We start from the raw sequence: 20,674 nt of genomic DNA, 5'->3' as shown, positions 1-20,674 counted from the left end.
GTGCTGCTTAATTTTTTTAGGGAAACTGTGATACATTTTTATGATTATTCTTTAATAAATAGAAAGTTCAAAAGAACAACATTATAAATTTAAATGTGAAAGTCCTAACTGTCACATTTGATTAATTAATGGACCCATGCTGAATAAAGGTGTTAATTTCTTAAAAAGTCTTCCTTATGGTTAGATAGATAGATAAATAGATAGATAGATAGATAGATAATTAGGTATAAGTATTTATTTGATCAAAATACAGTAAAAGCAGTAATATTGTGAAAAAAAAAATTTGTCTGTTGGTACAATTACCAACTCATTTTATGCTATACACACATCCAAAATAAGCCTTAGGTAAAAATATTACATAAGCAATGAAAAGTACTGTATTTGCGATCCTCTGGCTTTAAAGGAAAACAGAAATCAGTGAGGCACACATTTCATTTTTAGTCTGTGCAGTGTTCAGTCCTCCCCCTTCAACTCCTATAACCCTGCGACCAATGAGGAACTCTCAGCCTGTGATGTTAGGATCTATGCCAGCAAGTTCGGTGCCGACAGGGAAAACACTTTAAAGAGCAGAGTCAGGACAGCGGGTCTGAACTCCTGTGAATGACAGACGTGCAGCAGACGGACACTAATCTCTCCAGAGTTCAACTCGGCTGTCTGGGTGAGTTTGCTCTGACTCTGTATGTCCTCAGGTTCATATGGGAAGATGTTTAAGCAGTTTGAGTTCATCTGTAAGAAATGTTAATCTCACACTCAGTCAGCTATGCGTTCAAATGGTACATCTGATGCACTTTTTGAATGAAGAGTGAGAACTTTCTCTAATCAAGTTTAGCATTAAAACAGAAAGCAAACGTTCTTTTCTGTTTTAGATATGTTCTTCTGTATTACAAAGTCAAATGTATATTATGCTAGAATAGTTTTATGTAAAATGCATTATATATATTTTTTTTTATATTATGCATTTTAAAATAACTGTCCCCAAAAACAGTGCTGGGGAAAGTTACTTTTAAAAGTAATGCGATACAATATTGCGTTACTCCCTAAAAACAGTAATTGCATTACTTAGTTGTGTTACGTTACTTTTTTTTCACCTGGGCTGGGATTGCTTGTTTGTTTCTTAATAGCAAAGCCCAAAAGTGAAATGAATAAGCCTGATTAAATACACAAAGTATATTTGTGTTATTTAACATATTTAAATATTGCAGGTTTTTATAATATTATGAGTTTGCTTTTAATATTTTTTAGCTTTTTTTTTTTTTTTTTTTTTTGGAATACTGAATCCGTTTTCATGCCAGTGAGATGAGTAAATGTAGTCTATTCTAGGACTACAATTACCATCATGTTCACATAGCGCACACAATGCTGCATCTCACTCCCGATTTCTCAGGAGAGCTGCCAGTCAATACATGGGAAAACAAAGTGTTACTTATTTGAAAAAGTAAGTCAGATATTTTCTTGTAAATTTAAAAGTAATGCATTACTTTACTAGTGACTTAGTGACTTTGCTAGTGAAAAGTAATTACGAAATTCGTAATGTGTTACCCCCAACACTGTCCAAAAGTGACCCCGAAAGTCACACTTAACAAAAAATGTCAAATGCATGACTGATCAAAATTAGCGCACTTTCAATGTTAGTGGATCATGATCATAGTTAATGTGAATCTCTACGCCTTTGGTTACACTGTAAAAAAAAGAAGATTTTTTTTTGTATTTTGTAAATAAACTAAAGGTAGCCTACGTTTTACAAGAAAATAGTATTGTAAGTCTTTCTACTTCAAAATCTCACATTTAATTCAATGTTACTTGCCGTTTCTTTGTGAATTATTTCTGAAATGTACTTGTAATTTCTGAGTGAAAATTGTTTCAAAGTAAATCAACGTAATACATCCACTAAAATCCAGCCGAGCAAATGCGATGAAGAATAGCTCATGCAGTGCACACGCACACACACACATACACACTTGCTTTGATATTTGGTATTTCATGCAATGACAATCAGACATGTTTGACTCAAGCATTTGAGGACAAAACAATTAATATCTATTTTGATGAACACATGAAATTTGAGGATGTCCATACAGCACTGTAAGTGTTTCATGTGGGAACATTTCCAGTTATTCCACATTTCGCATGCATATAATTACTCTTAATCATCCTAAATGTGACGTTTAATCCGGTTTGATCTCTTTGGTTAAAGGTTTGAGGTTAAATTCCCAGAAGAGGAAAAGTGTCCTAGTGAATGCATGATGTACAGCAAACAATGCCCATGAGAATGAATGAAACCTGGGTTTTGTGAGGTTAATGAATCGACTGTTGCCCTTTATTATGTTTATTATGTATAAAGGGTGAGGTGTATGAGAGGGCGTAACTTTCCATAAAGCCCCTTCATGCTGATTCACATGTTTTTTTCCTGAGCTATGACTGTTAAGATCAGTTTTTATAATAGGTTCCCCTCCCTCCCTCCATCTCCACCCTCCAGATGTGTTAGATTCACTGCTTTAATGGTCGTATGCAGGTTGTGTGCTCTTGTTTACTGGCTATATTGTGTTTTAGAGCTGGTGTGATAGGAGGACAGTGACAGACTCTTCTGTGTCTTATCTGTGTTTGTTCAGAATCCTGTGAGTGAATCAATGGACACAATTGTTTCCTCTTGTTATGTGTAGACAAATCTATACAAAGTGTTTGTGCAGCTGGCTGGAATTACGTTTAACAAGACGCCTCATCACAAGTGTGCGTTTTCTGACAGGATAAAGCATTTTTTTTAGCCTGATTACATTGTTTTACCTGAGGCAGAACCACACACCATACATGGTATGTTTAACCCTCATCTTCAACTATTTGTTGTCTCTAGAGGTAAAGTCATGTGAAACACCCTTTTTTTATCTCTTAAAGGGATAGTTCACCCAAAAATGAAAATTCTGTCATCATTTACTCACCCTCATGTCGTTCCAAACCTCTGTGACTTTTTTCTTCTTCGGAACACAAATGCAGATCTGTTTGATGAAATCTGAGATTTTAATTTGGGTTTTAATTGACATTTAAACGTTGATCAGGGAACATAAACAGAAGCCTAACCGAACCTTCTAGATGCACAAGAAAAAAACTCTTGCTGAAGCTCAAACGTGCTGCGTAACACGAGAATGAACCTCATTGGTTCTTGCTGAAGCTCAAACGTGCTGCGTAACACGAGAATGAACCTCATTGGTTCTTGCTGAAGCTCAAACGTGCTGCTTAACACGAGAATGAACCTCATTGGTTCTTGCTGAAGCTAAAACGTGCTGCGTAACACGAGAATGAACCTCATTGGTTCTTGCTGAAGCTCAAACGTGCTGCGTAACACGTGAATGAACCTCATTGGTTCTTGCTGAAGCTCAAACGTGCTGCGTAACACGAGAATGAACCTCATTGGTTCTTGCTGAAGCTCAAACGTGCTGCGTAACACGAGAATGAACCTCATTGGTTCTTGCTGAAGCTCAAACGTGCTGCGTAACACGAGAATGAACCTCATTGGTTCTTGCTGAAGCTCAAACGTGCTGCTTAAGACGAGAATGAACCTCATTGGTTCTTGCTGAAGCTCAAACGTGCTGCATAACACGAGAATGAACCTCATTGGTTCTTGCTGAAGCTCAAACGTGCTGCGTAACACGAGAATGAACCTCATTGGTTTTCGCTGAAGCTCAAACGTGCTGCTTAACACGAGAATGAACCTCATTGGTTCTTGCTGAAGCTCAAACGTGCTGCTTAACACGAGAATGAACCTCATTGGTTCTTGCTGGAGCTCAAACGTGCTGCGTAACACGAGAATGAACCTCATTGGTTCTTGCTGAAGCTCAAACGTGCTGCTTAACACGAGAATGAACCTCATTGGTTCTTGCTGGAGCTCAAACGTGCTGCGTAACACGAGAATGAACCTCATTGGTTTTCGCTGAAGCTCAAACGTGCTGCGTAACACGAGAATTAACCTCATTGGTTCTTGCTGAAGCTCAAACGTGCTGCGTAACACGAGAATGAACCTCATTGGTTCTTGCTGAAGCTCAAACGTGCTGCTTAACACGAGAATGAACCTCATTGGTTCTTGCTGAAGCTCAAACGTGCTGCGTAACACGAGAATGAACCTCATTGGTTTTCGCAAGTCAAGTGAACATGCTTGAGCTTCCTTTTATCATAACTGATGTAATGGATGTTTATATGTGAATAAAAGTCTAAATTCAATCTTTTCATCATTTAAAGCAATCGAGTCTCTTCAGAAATTTTGGACTAAACCGCTGAATTCATATGGATAAGTTTTACAATTTCTTTATGAACTTTTTGATTAGTCAAAGTGGTAGTTGCGTTGCTGTCAATGGAGGGACAGAAATCGTACTCGGTTACTAACGTAACCTCGGTTCTCTCTAGAGAGGGAACGAGTACTGCGTAATAGCTTACGCTAGGGGAAAAACTCTTTTCCGCGAGATATTGAAGCCAAAAATTATCCTTCATTTTTTATTAATGTAAAACGCTTTGCAGCAGCAAGTAGACATAGGCGAAACAGCTCGCGCGCCTATTGGTTGCTCTGCAGCAAATGCAGCAGCCTATCGAGAGAGACTCTGCGTGACGTAATGACCAATGGGGGCAATTCGCGCCCATATCGTCACGTCCCGCCAGAAGGGGCGTGGTCTCACCCTATAAATATGCTCGTTAGGCTGATACAAGCTGGTTTTTATCACTGAAGCGAACCAGAGCGTATTCCAAGCACGGCAAGATACGCAGTACTCGTTCCCTCTCTAGAGAGAACCGAGGTTACGTTAGTAACCGAGTACGTTCTCTTACGAGAGTATCTCTCGTACTGCGTAATAGCTTACGCTAGGGGAACACAATGCAACACGCCGTGCGTACAGGGATCCAACACCAAAGTCCCGGGGGCCGAAGCCCAGGGCTCATGTAGTGCATAATCACCATAAACTCACATAGAGTGGAGGAAGAGAGGCTGGAAGCGTCATTCCCTATAAAAAAGCACCCAGCGGGGCTATTATATGACAATAAAACGCCCAGCCAGGGTGAAAGCTTTCAGCCTGATCTGGGTGGCCATACGTGTGTCAACACTCATGGGGCTGCAGTAAACTCAGCATCTGGGCCGCACAGCGGGGCAGATAGCACTGAATTTTAGACCGCCAAAAGCTTAGCTTGTAAGGCGGGTACCTCCAGGTTATAGTATTTTATAAATGTAGACGGCGAGGCCCAGCCCGCGGCCGTACAGATATCTTGCAGGGAAACCCCGCTTGACCATGCCCACGAAGAGGCCACGCCTCTCGTGGAGTGCGCCCTGACACCCAAGGGGCACTGTAGGCCCTTCGCAGAGTAAGCGAGCGCAATGGCATCCACTATCCATCTGGATAGGCTCTGTTTTGAGGCGGCGAGTCCCTTGGAACGCCCGCCAAACAAAACAAAAAGCTGCTCCGTCTGTCTGAAAACAGACGAGCGTGACACATAAGCTCTCAATGCCCTGACGGGGGAAAGGAGACTCGCATCCTCCTCCTCACTGAGAACCGGAAGGGCGGACAGGGAAATTACCTGGGCCCTGAACGGTGTATTGAGGGATTTCGGGACATACCCGTGCTTTGGTTTGAGAATGACCTTCGAGTCATTAGGCCCAAACTCCATACACGACGCGCTTACTGAAAGCGCCTGTAAGTCCCCTATGCGCTTCACTGAAGCGAGAGCCATGAGAAACACTGTTTTGAACGACAGGTGTTTCATGTCCACCAGCTGGATTGGCTCGAACGGGGCGCCTTTCATGACCTCCAGGACCGTGGAAAGGTCCCACGTCGGGACTGAAGGGGGCCTGGGAGGGTTCCGCCTCCGAGCTCCCCTAAGGAAACGCACGACTATGTCGTTTTTCCCCAGCGACTGGCCAGACACCGGTTTTGCAAACGTTGCTATGGCCGCCACATATACTTTGAGCGTGGATGGGGTCCTGCCCTTATCCAGTAGCTCTTGAAGGAAGGAAAGCACTTCCGAAACCCCGCATTCCACAGGTGAAAAGCTCTGGGCTTGACACCATGCAGAGAAAACAGACCATTTCGAGGAGTAGAGCCGCCTGGTAGACGGAGCTCTAGCCTGCGCGATCGTGTTTAACACTCCTTCTGGGAGGCTAGCGGGTACCCGTTGATGGCCCATGCGTGCAGGGACCACAACTCCGGGCGAGGGTGCCAAATCGAGCCCTCCGCCTGAGAGAGGAGGTCTCTCCTCAACGGTACAGACCATGGGGCAGTGCTGGTCAGCTGCATCAGGGCAGGGAACCACGTCTGGTTTGTCCAGAGCGGAGCTACGAGCAGCACTGGGCATCCGTTCTCCCTGATTCGTTCCAACACCTGAGGCAGGAGCGAGACAGGAGGAAAAGCATATAGGGGGCAGCGGGGCCAAACATGAGCCAGCGCGTCCTTGCTTTTCGAGAAAAACTCCGGGCAATGAGCGTTTTCGTGGGACGCGAATAGGTCCACCTGTGCTCTGCCGAACGTTTTCCACAGCAGCTGGACCGTCTGCGGGTGCAGCGACCATTCTCCTGCTGGAACATTGTTCCTGGACAGTCTGTCTGGTCCCACATTCAGGTGACCAGGCACGTGCGCTGCTCTCAGTGAGAACAGGTTGTGCTGAGCCCAGACCAGGAGGCGTTCCGTCAGCCTGTGAAGGTTTCGTGACCTGACGCCGCCCTGGCGATTTATGTATGCCACCACTGACATGTTGTCCGACCGGACCAAGACGTGGTGGCCTGTTACCTGGGGACAAAAACGCCGTAGCGCTTTGTCGACTGCTATCATCTCCAAGCAGTTTATGTGAAGGAGCTTTTCCCGTTCTGACCACAGGCCAGCTAGCGGTCTGCCCTCGAGCAGCGCTCCCCACCCCGAGGTGGAGGCGTCCGTAGACACAACCTTCACACTCGAAGCGGTCCCCAGACTCACACCTGACTGATACCAGTCGGTTATTTTCCAAGGTTCCAGAGCTGAAACACACTGAAGGTCGACCCTGAGGCGAAACAGACCCGCTGTCCATGCCCTGGGTGGAACCCGCGCTTTCAGCCACATCTGCAGTGGGCGCATGCGGAGCAAGCCCAACTGGAGTACAGAGGCTGCTGAGGCCATCAGCCCCAGCATTTTCTGAAACCTTTTGAGCGGAACTATCGCGCCGTGGCGGAAGGATTTCGCGCCGCGCTGAATATTTAGCCCGCGCTCTGGTGACAGGCGTGCTGTCATGGACAGCGAGTCCAACACGGTTCCCAGAAAGGACTTTTTTTTTTTTGACTGGGAGACAGTGAGCTCTTCGCCCAATTGACTGTGAGGCCCAGCTCCTCGAGGTGCTCGAGTAATGCGGCCCTGTGTTCTATGAGCTCCGATCGTGATCGAGCTAGAATCAGCCAATCGTCCAAGTAGTTCAGGACTCGCATGCCCTGAAGTCTCAGGGGTGCGAGCGCCGCGTCCATGCACTTCGTAAATGTACGAGGTGCTAGGGACAGGCCGAACGGCAGGACTGTGTATTGATATGCCTGGCCCTCGAAGGCGAATCTCAAGAATCGCCTGTGATGGGACGCTATTTGTATTTGGAAATAGGCGTCTTTCAGATCTATCGACATAAACCAGTCCCCGTGGCGCACTTGCGCGAGGATTTTCCTGGTCGTAAGCATTCTGAACTGGCGTTTCACAAGCACTCTGTTCAGCTGTCGTAGATCTAAAATGGGTCTGAGACCCCCATCCTTTTTCGGTACCAGAAAATATCTGCTGTATAGGCCCCCTTCGCTCTGAGCCTGAGATAAAGGTTCTATAGCCCCTTTGCTCAGTAGTTTCGCTATCTCGGCACGAAGTAGATGAGACACTTCGTTTTTCACCGTAGTTTCGACACACGCCGTATAACGGCGCGGGCGTCGAGCGAATTGTAGCGAATAGCCTCTCTTTATAGTGTTCAGCACCCATTCTGATACCCCGGGAAGCTTAGACCACGCATCTGCGTGAATAGCTAGAGGTAGAATGAAATCCGGGCTCCGGCCGCGACAAAACGGCAGCTCGAGAGCCCGGGCATACTGGGAACACAACACCGTGTTTACAGCGTTCGAGGCGGGGGGCGCGCTGATCACAGCGGGCGGCCTGGCCGCGCTCAGCTTTTTTATGGCAGATTGTGCAGAAAAAGCGAGCGGGGGAGATCCCGTAGGAATCGGCGTGTCTGTGAGAAAATGTGGGCGCGGGGCTGCGGGCACATTTATTACACTGAAAACATTGTCGGTCATGGCCGACTGAATGTGTGTTGGTTTAGTTTTTACAGAAACCAAGGGACACGCAGCATGTAGTGTGAGCGGGCATGGTGACATGGGCGCGTTTACTACATTGTTTGCACAATCGACCTGAGTCGATTTTATTTGTGCTTGCCCTGCACCGTGGCGGGCTGTGTCTGGGTGTGGGAATGGGCACTGGGTGGGCATACTTACAACACTCATAACACCATCGGCCGTGGCCGGATTGTTTGTGCGAGCCCTGCATTATTGCGGGCTGTGTTTGTGTGTAGAAATGAGCCCTGGGGGCATTTTCAATACACTCATAACACCATCGGCTGTGGCCGGAATACCAGAAAATACCCCATTTATGTGATTTATCTGGGTCGCCGTGGGAACAGCATTTGTGTGCAGGCAAGCGGGCATGGTACTGGCTTGCTTACTGCAAAATACACTGGAACAGTCACATTTTCTGGAACTGAACGAGCGAAAATTTCAGTGGAAGTCTGGCCACGGCGAGACTGAAACACCGTCGATTTCCTAGGAGGCTAGGAAGACTTGTGTTGGTTTCGTTTTACAGAAACCGTGGTAGTGTTTGTGGGCACTGGGTTGTGGGCACATTCACTACATTTAATGCACAATTGACATGCGTCGATTTCATTTGTGCGAGCCCTGTACCGTGGCGGGCTGTGTTTGTGTGTAGAAATGAACACTGGGCTGTGAGCATTTTATTACACTTATAACACCATCGGCTGTGGCCGGAAAACCAGAAATACAATGATTTTTCTGGGTCGCCATGGAAACGGCCTTTATGTGCAGGCAAGCGGGCCGTGGTACCAGCTTGTTTACTGCAAAATACACTGGAACAGTCGCATTTTCTGGAACTGAACGAGCGAAAAATTTCGGTGGAAGTCTGGCCGCGGCGAGACTAAATTTTTTATCTGCTGCGAGAGCCGGGATCGAACACGGGTCTCTCGCGTGAAAGCTTCAGGTTCCGCCACTGGGCCACAGGGAGAACTACACTGCAAGCAGATAAGAGAGCGCCATCACAGTTTTGTGTGTGTTGGCGTTTGTATGCAGGTGTGCGTGTTATACAACAGGCTCATTGCTGCAATAATGACATTTTCAGCCGCTCAAACTAGGAGCTGAGAAATGTTTGAGAAATGGAGATCAGTCCGGCCTCGGCGGGGACTAAAAACACACTCTTTTCTCATTTGCCGGTGACGCACGCCCATGGGGGGCGGGGTAGATTTCTTATAACGTAAAGAAAGCTAGCCGCGGTTTTTAGGGCTCGCGGTCTTGATGCTGGCCCGTTTCCTTGACGACTCGCGGACAGAAGGCGGAGATCCACAGAGCTCGCCTGTTGCGCGGCGGTTGCGCGGGCGCCTCCCAATCGAGGCCGATGCTTTCCACGGCCTGAGAGAGCAGACGCATCAGCTCAGTCTCAATGCCGGCTCTCTTACCAGTGGTCTGGCGGGAAACGCTAGCGGAGGGGAGATCCACGGAGCTCGCCCAATCCTCACTATCGGATGCCAGAAGAGAACACGTCTCGGTGGGTTCGTCAAACTCGTGGATGGACGCGGCGGCAGGCGGCGGCCGTTGTCCGTCAGTGAGCGACTCGAGCGAAGCCGGCGAAGCTGGCGGGCGAACCGCCGAGCTTTGGCGCTTCTTGCGGCGCGGCACCACGGCGGGCTGCGGTGAAGGCTCGGAGAATGATGCCAGGCGAGTCCTCAGAGTCACCATGGGCAAAAGCTCGCAATGAGGGCATCCGCCGTCAGCGAGCGCGAGAGCCGCGTGATCCTCACCCAGGCAGGAAACACAGATGACGTGCCGGTCTCCATCGCTGAGCGGGGCGCGGCACGAGCCACAGGAAGGCATCTTTAAAAAGACGCAGCTCTTTTTGTGAGAGAAGTGTGAGTCGCGTCAAGTAAGCGAGCAAACACTCTCAACAGAGTAAATACACACAGAGTATGAAAGGATATAGAACGCCGGAAAGCGCAGCAGGTACGGCAGTTGAAGGCGGCGAGGCCAGCGACTCCAGAGCTCGTCCCGCTGAAAGGCTTGCTTCGACGGCGCGGCTTCTCACTCCGGATCCAGCGATGCGTGTGCTTCGCTGAAGAGGTAAAAATCAGCTTGTATCAGCCTAACGAGCATATTTATAGGGTGAGACCACGCCCCTTCTGGCGGGACGTGACGATATGGGCGCGAATTGCCCCCATTGGTCATTACGTCACGCAGAGTCTCTCTCGATAGGCTGCTGCATTTGCTGCAGAGCAACCAATAGGCGCGCGAGCTGTTTCGCCTATGTCTGCTTGCTGCTGCAAAGCGTTTTACATTAATAAAAAATTAAGGATAATTTTTGGCTTCAATATCTCGCGGAAAAGAGTTTTTCCCCTAGCGTAAGCTATTACGCAGTACGAGAGATACTCTCGTAAGAGAACTCTTAGATTTCATTAAAAAGATGAAGATGATGAACGAAAGTCTTATGGGTTTTTAAACAACACACAAGTAATTAATAAAAAGATTTTTTTATTTGTCTGTGAATTAACCCTTAAACACAGCATAAACAACAATCATCTGTGTTCACCAGATATATAATTATAAAGCGCCATATTCTCAGATAACACATAACAGATGCGCTTAAAAACCATATGCGCTCAATTGAGGTGTAATTATTTTATCCGATAAGAAGACATGCGCATAAACTACAATGGAAACACATTTAATGAATAAATCCCTCGTGCAACTAAAAAACTCATGTTTGCCAACAGTGGATGTGATTGGATAAACTGGTCTACCAGTGGATCAGTTTCATTGCACAACATCTCAAAATTTGGTTTGGTCGTTCTGAAATGCCTGAGCCAAAGTCTGTCATCAAGTATGAATTGGTTTAATTTCCTCCCAGAAATGTCTCACATGATTTTCATGAAACATCAGGCATCCAAATGCAAGGTAACATGACAGCGTTTATTGTGTTTCGTATGCGCTCTCATTTATGATGTAGGAAAATAGAGCCACAGTGGCTTTGCTGATTCCAGCAACTTCCCTTTTATTACAGATATTTTGCATTCATTTCCAAGGAAGTGATTTTTTTCTTTTGAACACATGGGATAGAAATGTTTTGCAAATGTTTTATGCGATATCTTCCAATTTTGCACATAAGTTAAATTTACAACTTTGAATGGAAACATAGCTACTGAAGACTCCAATACTAATGCTGAAAATTAAGCGTTGCCGTCACAGGCATAAATGATATTCTACAATGTTTAAATAGAAAACAGTTATTTTAAAATTGTAATAATATTTTACAATAGTACTGTTTTTAATCAAATAAATGCAGCCTTGGTAATCATAAGAGACAAATGTTTAGCTAAATTTAAACAAGCTACAATATTTATAGAATACTGTCATTAGAACAGACTGAAGTAGTTATTATACTCACAATGTCTCTCCAAAAACACCTAAAACCTACTGTCAAACACTCTGCTGCATGAAGGAGTGATGAGTTAGCCTTGTTTTGCTGCCAAAGGACCAGAAGACCTTGCTGCCATCAAGTCACACATGAACTCCCTCTTTATCGTAAAGTACCCAAGAGACAAATATGATGTCATCTGTTTGATTGCCAAGACTGATGATCCCAAGGACACTAGACAATCCGCTTTTTGAGGGATAAAATAGTTACGAATTTGCCAAAAGAGTGTAGCGGATAATCACAGCAAAATATGATTGAAATGTTTTTTTTTTATTAGAGTTGTTGCTACTAAAGCTACAGTAGTTCTACACACGCTACTGAAGTATTTAGTGTTTGAGATGGCTTCTGCGTGATGCACGACTTTTTGAGTAACACTGATTTAAGATATTATGATTTTTTTTTTAAAGTCCATCTTCATTTGTTTTGAGAAATGTCATGCTATAATTGAATTTTACTTTAATTTTGAGTTAAAAGTTAATAAACCAGATATCTGAGTGTCTGTTTGTGTCACAGACATTCAGTTATTTTGATCTTAGTTTCATTTTTATGGACTTTTAGTTTGTTTTCATTCGTTTCCTGATTTCCTTTGTCTAGTTTTCCCACCACTAATGAGTTGTCATAGTGATTCATTTGATCTGCACAGGTGTTTGTCATTTTACCCTCATTTGCCATGTATTTAAGTTGCAGTCATTTCAGTTCTCATTTGTCTGGTCTCGTTTGTGTTTTCTTTGATTACCTGTTCTTGGATTTAACTTGGGAGTTTATTAATAAACCTGAATCTTTGCTTTACCACAACCATTGCTGACAGTATGGCATTCAGAACAATATCTTACAGAGAGCGGCAGAATAGTGGTATGTGTGTTCTCTCATTCTTTCACAGTGATCTCACTCAGTTAAGGTCTTTAACCTGTGGTGTGGATGAGTAGACACCTGTGTGTAAATAGTTTACCTTATATGAACACAGCTATGGGAGGTAAATGACCAGCCGATCATGGAAAACCTCACTGAAAATACATTTAGAATAGATTTGACAAGCTTTAGGAGGAATCGATCAGCCTAGAGTGCATGTCAGAGACCACATTTTAGAAAACTGTCTGTGTGAAATTGTTCTGTTGATGACACATTACAACTCTAATCTAGGGTCAGGCTGGCCCTTGTGAAAAATAAGTGTTTAATTGTATTGAATGTGCACTTATAGTGTACTTCGAAAGCACACTTGATTATGATGTTACATAGAAAGTTAATATATTTTAAATTGACTAAATTGCAACTTCATTATTACAGATGTATAATCACAAATATATGTAAATGCATGATATACAAGTTTAAATAGACATGACATTAAAGTATATTTTAGTTTACCATAAATACTTGTCAGTACATTTGGCAGCACACGTTAACCATATTTCAAATACAACAAAAGTAATTATGAAATTACTATAAAGATGTATTTAAAGGAGCAGTAAGCATTTTTTGAAAATTGGATTGGACAGAGCACCAAAACACACTTGTAGCCAATTAGCAGTAAGGGGTGTGTCCACTCATGATGGGGGAGGGGAGAGAGCTCAATGCACAAGAGACATTAGTAGAACCACTATAGAAACGGGTACGTTTCTATAGTACGAAATATGGTTACGATCAGGCGAGAGGTAGGACCAGCGATAATATCGGAGAAGCTTTCCAGCACTGGAGAGCTCTTGAGGAGCGGGAAGGCCTGAAAACGGACGCAGAGGTTGCTTTATTGATTCTCGATACATGTGTAACATTGGGATTGCTGTGGTTATGCTGTCTTTTGCTTGAATATACTTGTGTCATCTTTGCTTGTTTGTTCATTTGCTTTATTATTATAAGCCTGGAATGTCTAAACCTTATCAGCCGCCTGTTTCAATCATCTGCTCCCAAAGTGTGTCCCAAAAGTGAGATAACATACTCCTAATTTATGTTTTTTCTTTTGGTTCCCCTTTTAGTGATCGCTATATCCCCTTAATCTTGTCACATTTTTTATATATTAGTGACTTGGACTATCGTGTTATGTGGGGAGCTGTTCATGAAAGTTGTGTTTTTTTGGATAGAAGGGATGACTTTGCCATCGAAGGAGTAGAGGAGTTAACAATTCAACATTTGACATGAATTATCATAGCCTTCACAGGGTGATCAGATTTCTCATGGTTGAATATGGGACGGGATGGACAGGTGATGAAAGGAGCTTCTAGTTGACAACTGTGTTGGCCAATCAGCGTTAACCATACCTACACGTCATTCCTTAGACTGGAAGAAGATGGCACTGACTCTAACAGTGTTATTTTAAGACATAATAATAATTAGGGGTCAACCACCGAAGGTGTTAGGGCACCTATTGTAATTGTTCGTTTTCTTATTAGGGGCCAAGCCCAGAAGGGGACAGCCCCTATTGTATCCGTTAGTTAATTTTTTCCCAAATGGATGGCAGCCCTATGAACCGTAAGTAGGAAAATTATGAAATTTGTCACAATTGTAGAGATGGTCATGAAAAGTAAATGGACCAATTGTGGTGTCTCTAGGACCAACTCTATAGCGCCACCACCAGTTCAAAAATTCAATCTTCTAAAGGTTATAACTTTTGAACCCTTTGATCTAGAAAAACTAAACTTAGTACACCTGATTCCACTCTTCATGCTGATTACATTCAATATTTTATATTAAGTCTCCGCCCATTACAGTAGTGGCCATTTTGAAAAGTATAGTATTCAGTTTTCTGCTGCTTCTCCTTCAGGTTTTGTCCTAATTGGCTCAGGTTTTGTTTGGACTGAGCCCCACAGAAATGACTGAACGCATTTTTGATATTCGGTACCGTTCCCGATCAATTCTTCTCTGAAGTTGACCTTGCCTGTGTTTGTTGCTTTATGTTAGTTAGCTTAGCATTATAATTGGTTATTTGTAAAAGTTGCTTCTGTTCCATACATTGTGTCTTTCTGAGAATTATCTAATCTGAGAATGAAAATTCATTTTGAGTTGATTCTCACTTAAACTATGGAAGTTAGGCCTTTGTGTGAATACACTTCTTCCCAGTGGTGCAATGATATAAACGGCAGGCACCTGACCTAGAGTTAGTGGGTTCGAGTCCTGTGTTGGACAACTTTATAAAATTGTTTGTAAAGTTGTCATTTCAATTCCTTTATTATCCAGGTAAGCATTTTTTCTTCTTTTGGGATTAGAAATAGGATTTTTATTTTTATTCATTCTATGTTGATTCCCACCTGAAGTCTTGAGTACCCAGAAAGTTGTGTGATCAAATAGGATGGTTATAGCAGTCATTGACTTTCAATTTTTCTGATTGCAATGTAAGCAGTTACATAAATTGGTTGTTTTCTTCATATTCATTATCATATACTCTTTTTTTGCCTTCGTGGGATAATTCTCATCTTCATATCTCTTTTTGTGCATTGTGTGTAATGTAGTGAGCTAGAGAGCAGAAGGGTGTGATTAGAGGTTTGTGGTGGTCTACGGTAAACCTCTTTTTTTGTTCATTGTTCTGGCTTTTATACATTTCAAGTTAAATGCATAAAGCTTTAAACAGAACACCAATGTGTATTCAATGGATAGCCCTATCCCTAACCAAGTGAAGAGTGAATTCAGTAAATATATCACTAGTAGGTAGACAGCATAAGAGGTACTACTATGTTATTTACTTAATTTAATTTTTTATTTAATATTCTCAATCATAACGTTTTGTGAAACACTATCCTGTCCTGAAATTCCTGGCCTCGCAGACTTTACAAGCTACTTCACACATTAATGTGTGTTTATTGAATCAGGTCATTATTGACTGGGAGCCATTTCAAACAGCATCTGCTCAACACACACACACACACACACTCATTGAGAGTCACTGGAATATGTACTATGTAGTGGTAATGTGATAAAGCTTTGGCTCCTTTCATGTTATCAGTGCTTTAACAGACACCCAGAAACAAAAACATACGCCTGACTACAGCCGTGCTGATAATACACCATTATTTCTAAAGAATGGCATGTTTACAGTCACATATAAATACACCTCACCATATATGGTGCTATACTTTACCAGTGTGATTGCATGATCCATGATTGAAAAAATTCACAATTTGGAGATGCACCATCCATGATAGCATCAAGTCTTTTGTGAAGCATCAAGTCTAACTGATAAGTATGCATGAGCTAGTATGCAGTGGCTCTACATTGATGGGTGACCAGATAGGGCCATCATGAACAGTAGCTAAATACAATCATAAATGTAAATAATAGGCAACTAAACATATAGTATAAACATATTTTAGAACACTGGGCATCATGCATTTGTGAATGGTTACAGAGAAAAACCGAGCTTCATACACTGATGGAGGATCACACAGTACCAGACTTTAAAGTCACTCTGCACACAACAAACTCACCCAGAAACATACCTTGTAAAAAAGAAGTGTGCCTAATAATTGCATTGAATGTGGACTGGTAGTGTACTATAAATCTCAAAAGCACTTGCAGATTATATTAACCAAATAAAAGGCCAGTTGAGAGTACACTTACCATGACTATTCCCTGGTTTCACCGACTTAAGCCTAGTCCCAGACTAAAATGCATGTTTGAGCTGTTTTAACTGAAAGCAACTTGCACTGACATATCTTAAAGGCCCACTGAAGTGCCTTGGAATGTGCAGCTTTGCATGATGCATTGACGTAATTTCCACTGAAACCGGAAGCTAAGGCGGGACATATTGAATGGCTCCTCTCCCTTTTCAAATAGCCAATAGTTTAGTTTACCTCAGACTGCAATTCGTACATGACAGCACCATGGAAGCGTATCCGAGCGCTGATGATACGTTGGATTCAATAGTAGAATTGTGAATAAACTCTAAACATTTCCCCAACGTACAGAAGGAAAACGGAATAAAATTAGAAGGTTTGAGCAACCGGACACACAACGTGTCAACGGTCGCTTTAGCCAGGTGGTATTTATGGCATAGGGGGTGGGGCACTTTAGATTCTAGGGAGCATTTGATTGGACAGAATATGTGATGAGAAGCTGCAGTCCGCGGTGATGTCATAAAAATCTGTGATCCATTTTAGCGGAAGTGAGAGACTGTAAGTTTTGAATGCTTATATCTCCTAAATGCGAATTTTGTCATTGTTTTGAAACACACCAGCTTATTTATAACCTTAAGGCTAGCATATTCATACTAAAAGCTAAAAAACTTACATTTTGTTTTCAGGGGGCCTTTAAAATGTCAGTGCCATCGTTTTGTCTAAAGATGCACACCAGTAATGTCTTTTTCTAAGGCACATTTATAAAATCTACTTAAATGTCCTAATTGAACTAATCCTGGATTAATCTAAACCCTGTCTGTGAAAAAAAACATTAGTTTCTTAACTTTTAAAAAGAACACCTTGTAATTATGGCAAATTAAAAATGTTACTTCTCTTCTGATTCTGATTGATATGTAACACATTAAAGTATGTGGATACTTCTGGAGTTAAGGTTAATTAATTTATTAATCTCATTGTTCACATAATCGTATACCTGTGCAATGACAATTAAAAGTATAACTTGATTTCCATAGAGCACCCTTCTTTTTTTCTCTCAGTTTGGTTGACTGGTGGTGTTTCTTGGTAACTTACCTTCATTGGTCCTCCACAAGTCTCTGTCTTGTTAGTGCAGAGAGTGTTTGGGTATTGTAACTCACTCCTTATTTTGAACTAGCTGTGCCCACTGGGACACCCAGACATGTGGAGGATGTTTGGAACCATTTCCTAATTTAAGGTTGTGTGTGTTTTCTTTATTGCTAATGTCTTTTGGAGCTGCCAGAAATAATTAAATATTTCCCTGCCTACGGATAGAGATTCTGGGATAGACTCCAGAATTCCTGTGACCCTACAGGACAAGTGCTTTGAAAAAATGGTTTGGTGATGCTTCTGGCACAGGAATCACACATTACTCATCGCGTCAAATGAGAAAATTGGTTGTGTAAAAGTCATTGTACATCAGTTTAAGAGTGACTATCTAATACAGGAGGGCCCACACCTGGAGGGCCACTTTCCTGCAAATTTTAGCTAACATCCTAATTATATTTACCTGTTTCAGCTAATAAAGGTATTCAGAATTAAACTTCCAGGAAAATGTGTTTGTGGCAGTTTGGACCTAAACTCTGAAGTACATTTGCCCTCCAGGAGCAGGATTGGACATCCCTGACCTAATACAACTTAATACCTTTTCTTTCATCTCTGTACTTGTTCATATGTAAATTGCACAAGTTTATTTTGTCCATTAGATTGAAAGATCTCAAAAACATCCATACATTTACCTGCCCATAGTCCCTCGCCTCAAAAAAATCAGGGCAGAAGTGGTTGAAAGTGGACAAAAGAGACGGATTAAAACACCAGGTGTAAATGGGAATGTGTCTCCCTCGTCTACTTGTGATCTGATCAACCAAAACTCATCTTAATACCAGGTGTAATCAGGTCCAAGAGTTCACACTTTATCTTGACACAACATTTGAGTGTTCGCTTTGCAACTACTGTACAGAAAGTCTTGAAAACATGGCTTAAAATTAACAGAACTTCTTGTTTGAATTGATCATAAATGGGGTCTGAGAAATTAGACAGAATAATAATATCAGCCTTTAACTCATGTTCCTTTTGGTTATCCAGTAAATAAATAAAAACTAAAACAAACAACTCACTCATTTAAATTTGTAGTACTTACTGTGGTTCTGCTACCTTGAAATGTGTCAGCGTGCTTTACACAGATGAAGTACTTGAGTACAAATAACCCAATAAACATTACTCCAGTAAAAGTATAAGTACTCTGGTACAATTTTACTTCAATAAAAGTACTTGATTTGTTTAAGTTCTAAAGTACTAGGCTGAAAGTCAAATTAAAATACTGATAGATGAACAGTCACGGCTTGGATGAAGATGAGGCCATGCAAAGCTGATCTATATTTCAGCGTAGACTTTATTTACAAATCAAAAGAGTACATTCCAACAATGAAAATCCAAACAAAAAAGGTAATGCAACAGTGTGTACTATACACAAAAACAACACCAGACAATGAGATAACTAAACAGAGGGCAATATACTGTATACTGAGAGAACTAATGATTAAATGAGGAACAGGTGTGAAATCCAATAAAGGGCTGAAGGCCAACCGTTGCTGAAGGCCATCTCACTGACCGTTCGCAGGCCCCTCCCACAAAACGGCCATTGTCCAATCACACATCATAGCAACAGTTACTATGTGAGCAAGTCCACGCCCGCATTAACAATAGGGCTAGGCGGGGCTAAAGCCCCGGGGCCCGAGCAAGGAGGGGGCCCGTGATTGGCTGTGGAGCAGACTGACTACTTGCCTTACCACGCCCCCCAGAAATTAGCTCTGTTATTCAGTGGCGCTTTGCCGTATAGTCCATGCATTATCATGGAATCATTATCATTAATATTATAGTGACCGTTCGCAAAGACCCGCCTTTTTTAGTTACTGTGTGACAAGCCAGGCGGCTCTCACGAGTCACGCACATCATGTTCTCACTCACGAGCACGGCACGCAGTGAAAAATACATCGCGGGGCAAAGACTAACGTTACACTGAGTGACTACGCGCCGACATACAAGAGAGAGCTCAGAGCAGCTTACTGTTGATATGAAACAAAGTCTCAACTTTCAAATATTGTCATTTAAGTAATTTAAACAATACCGTTTTTCAAGTTCAAGTCCACCGACGTTAATCTACTGACAGTTTTGTTGTCGGACAAAATTGCATATTCGGCGTTATGATTGGTCAGGTCGCTTGTCAATCAAACCCCCGTGGGCAGCAGGGCATGGTGAATTGAAACGTCACGTTTTAATTTGATATACCATTCAAATACATTATTCTATATTTAACTTGTGAACGACCGACCTGCTGCTGCACGTAGGCCTATCAGATGATGGCTAGCTGCCTGCGCCTTATTAGAATATACGCAATCATTCGCCTCCACTCTTCACTTCATTCTAGACTATTCTTAAAATTGTCACGCATTATCTTTGTCTAAGATAGCATAGATAAAAATGTCATCTTTTAAAAAAAACATGTGCGAGTGGGGCTCCAAAAAGGAATTTTTAAAAGCTAAACAGCAGAGGAAACATGAGCAAAACATGAACCAATTTTCGGTAAGTTTGATAATTAACTTGATGGATGTATGATATTTCTTTTTGAGATTGATCAAACTCTATATTCGCCTAAAGAGCTCTTAATGCGGCCCTGAGCAGGTCCGTCAAACATTGACTCCAACCAAGATGGTGAAGCGGTGCGCCCACGGCGTTTGTAAATCGGACACTAGGTACCCCGGGAGATTGTCTGGAGGAGTTGTGTTCTTTCCGTTTCCAAAGCCGAAAACACAACGTGAGCGGTGCCTAGAATGGATAAAACAGTGTGGACGGCCCCACTCCCAGTTAAATGTGTCGAACATGGTTAACTCGCGTGCAGCGTACATGAGACTGAGACACTGAGATTAGTCAAAGAAACATGGAGAAAGCAGATCAAGAGGATCCACAAAGGAATTACGTTTTCTAAAGGGTTGTTGTTAACATGATATTCTCGGGGGGAAATGAGCAGCAGTCAACAGTGCAGCACCCGTAGACTACAGTTTAGAGGAGTGCACGCTCGCAACGGGGAAAGCATGAAGCTTACTTGACATCACTTCATATATCAATATCGTAACGAATAAAAATAACCTTAATGTATGGTTATCTGCATCTTTCCGTCTCTTATGTATAGTTCTTTTTAAACACGAAAATCGCATTCAGCATGACACGCAAGCGGTTGCCGTGGTAATGAACAACCTGCTTGTTAAAGCGAACGTGTTAAACTTGTATCTGAGGCAAAATTACTAAATATGCAGCGCGAGTTATATATTTCTAACTCCAAACAATTAGCCACAACCAGCTTATAAAATCTTCTTCAAGGCTGTGCTGGTTGCATTT

At 42.7% G+C, this 20,674-nt stretch overlaps 1 protein-coding gene across 2 annotated transcripts in view; it reads left to right on the top strand.

Moving 5' to 3' along the window:
- Nucleotides 1-450: 450 nt before the first annotated feature.
- The window catches only part of mylka (myosin, light chain kinase a), a 162,953-nt gene continuing 142,729 nt past the window's right edge, over nt 451-20,674 (top strand). For both annotated transcript variants that reach the window (XM_056252248.1, XM_056252247.1), the window contains exon 1: nt 451-658. The gene's annotated coding sequence lies outside the window, so the exon portion shown is untranslated. The remainder of the gene's footprint in view (nt 659-20,674) is intronic.

This window comes from Rhinichthys klamathensis, unplaced genomic scaffold (genome assembly GCF_029890125.1).
Source record: "Rhinichthys klamathensis goyatoka isolate OS25496 unplaced genomic scaffold, OSU_Roscu_1.1 h1tg000093l_1, whole genome shotgun sequence".
Taxonomy (NCBI): Eukaryota; Metazoa; Chordata; class Actinopteri; order Cypriniformes; family Leuciscidae; genus Rhinichthys; species Rhinichthys klamathensis.
Note: the sequence above shows the minus strand (reverse complement) of the source record. Positions and strands in the feature narration are given on the sequence as shown.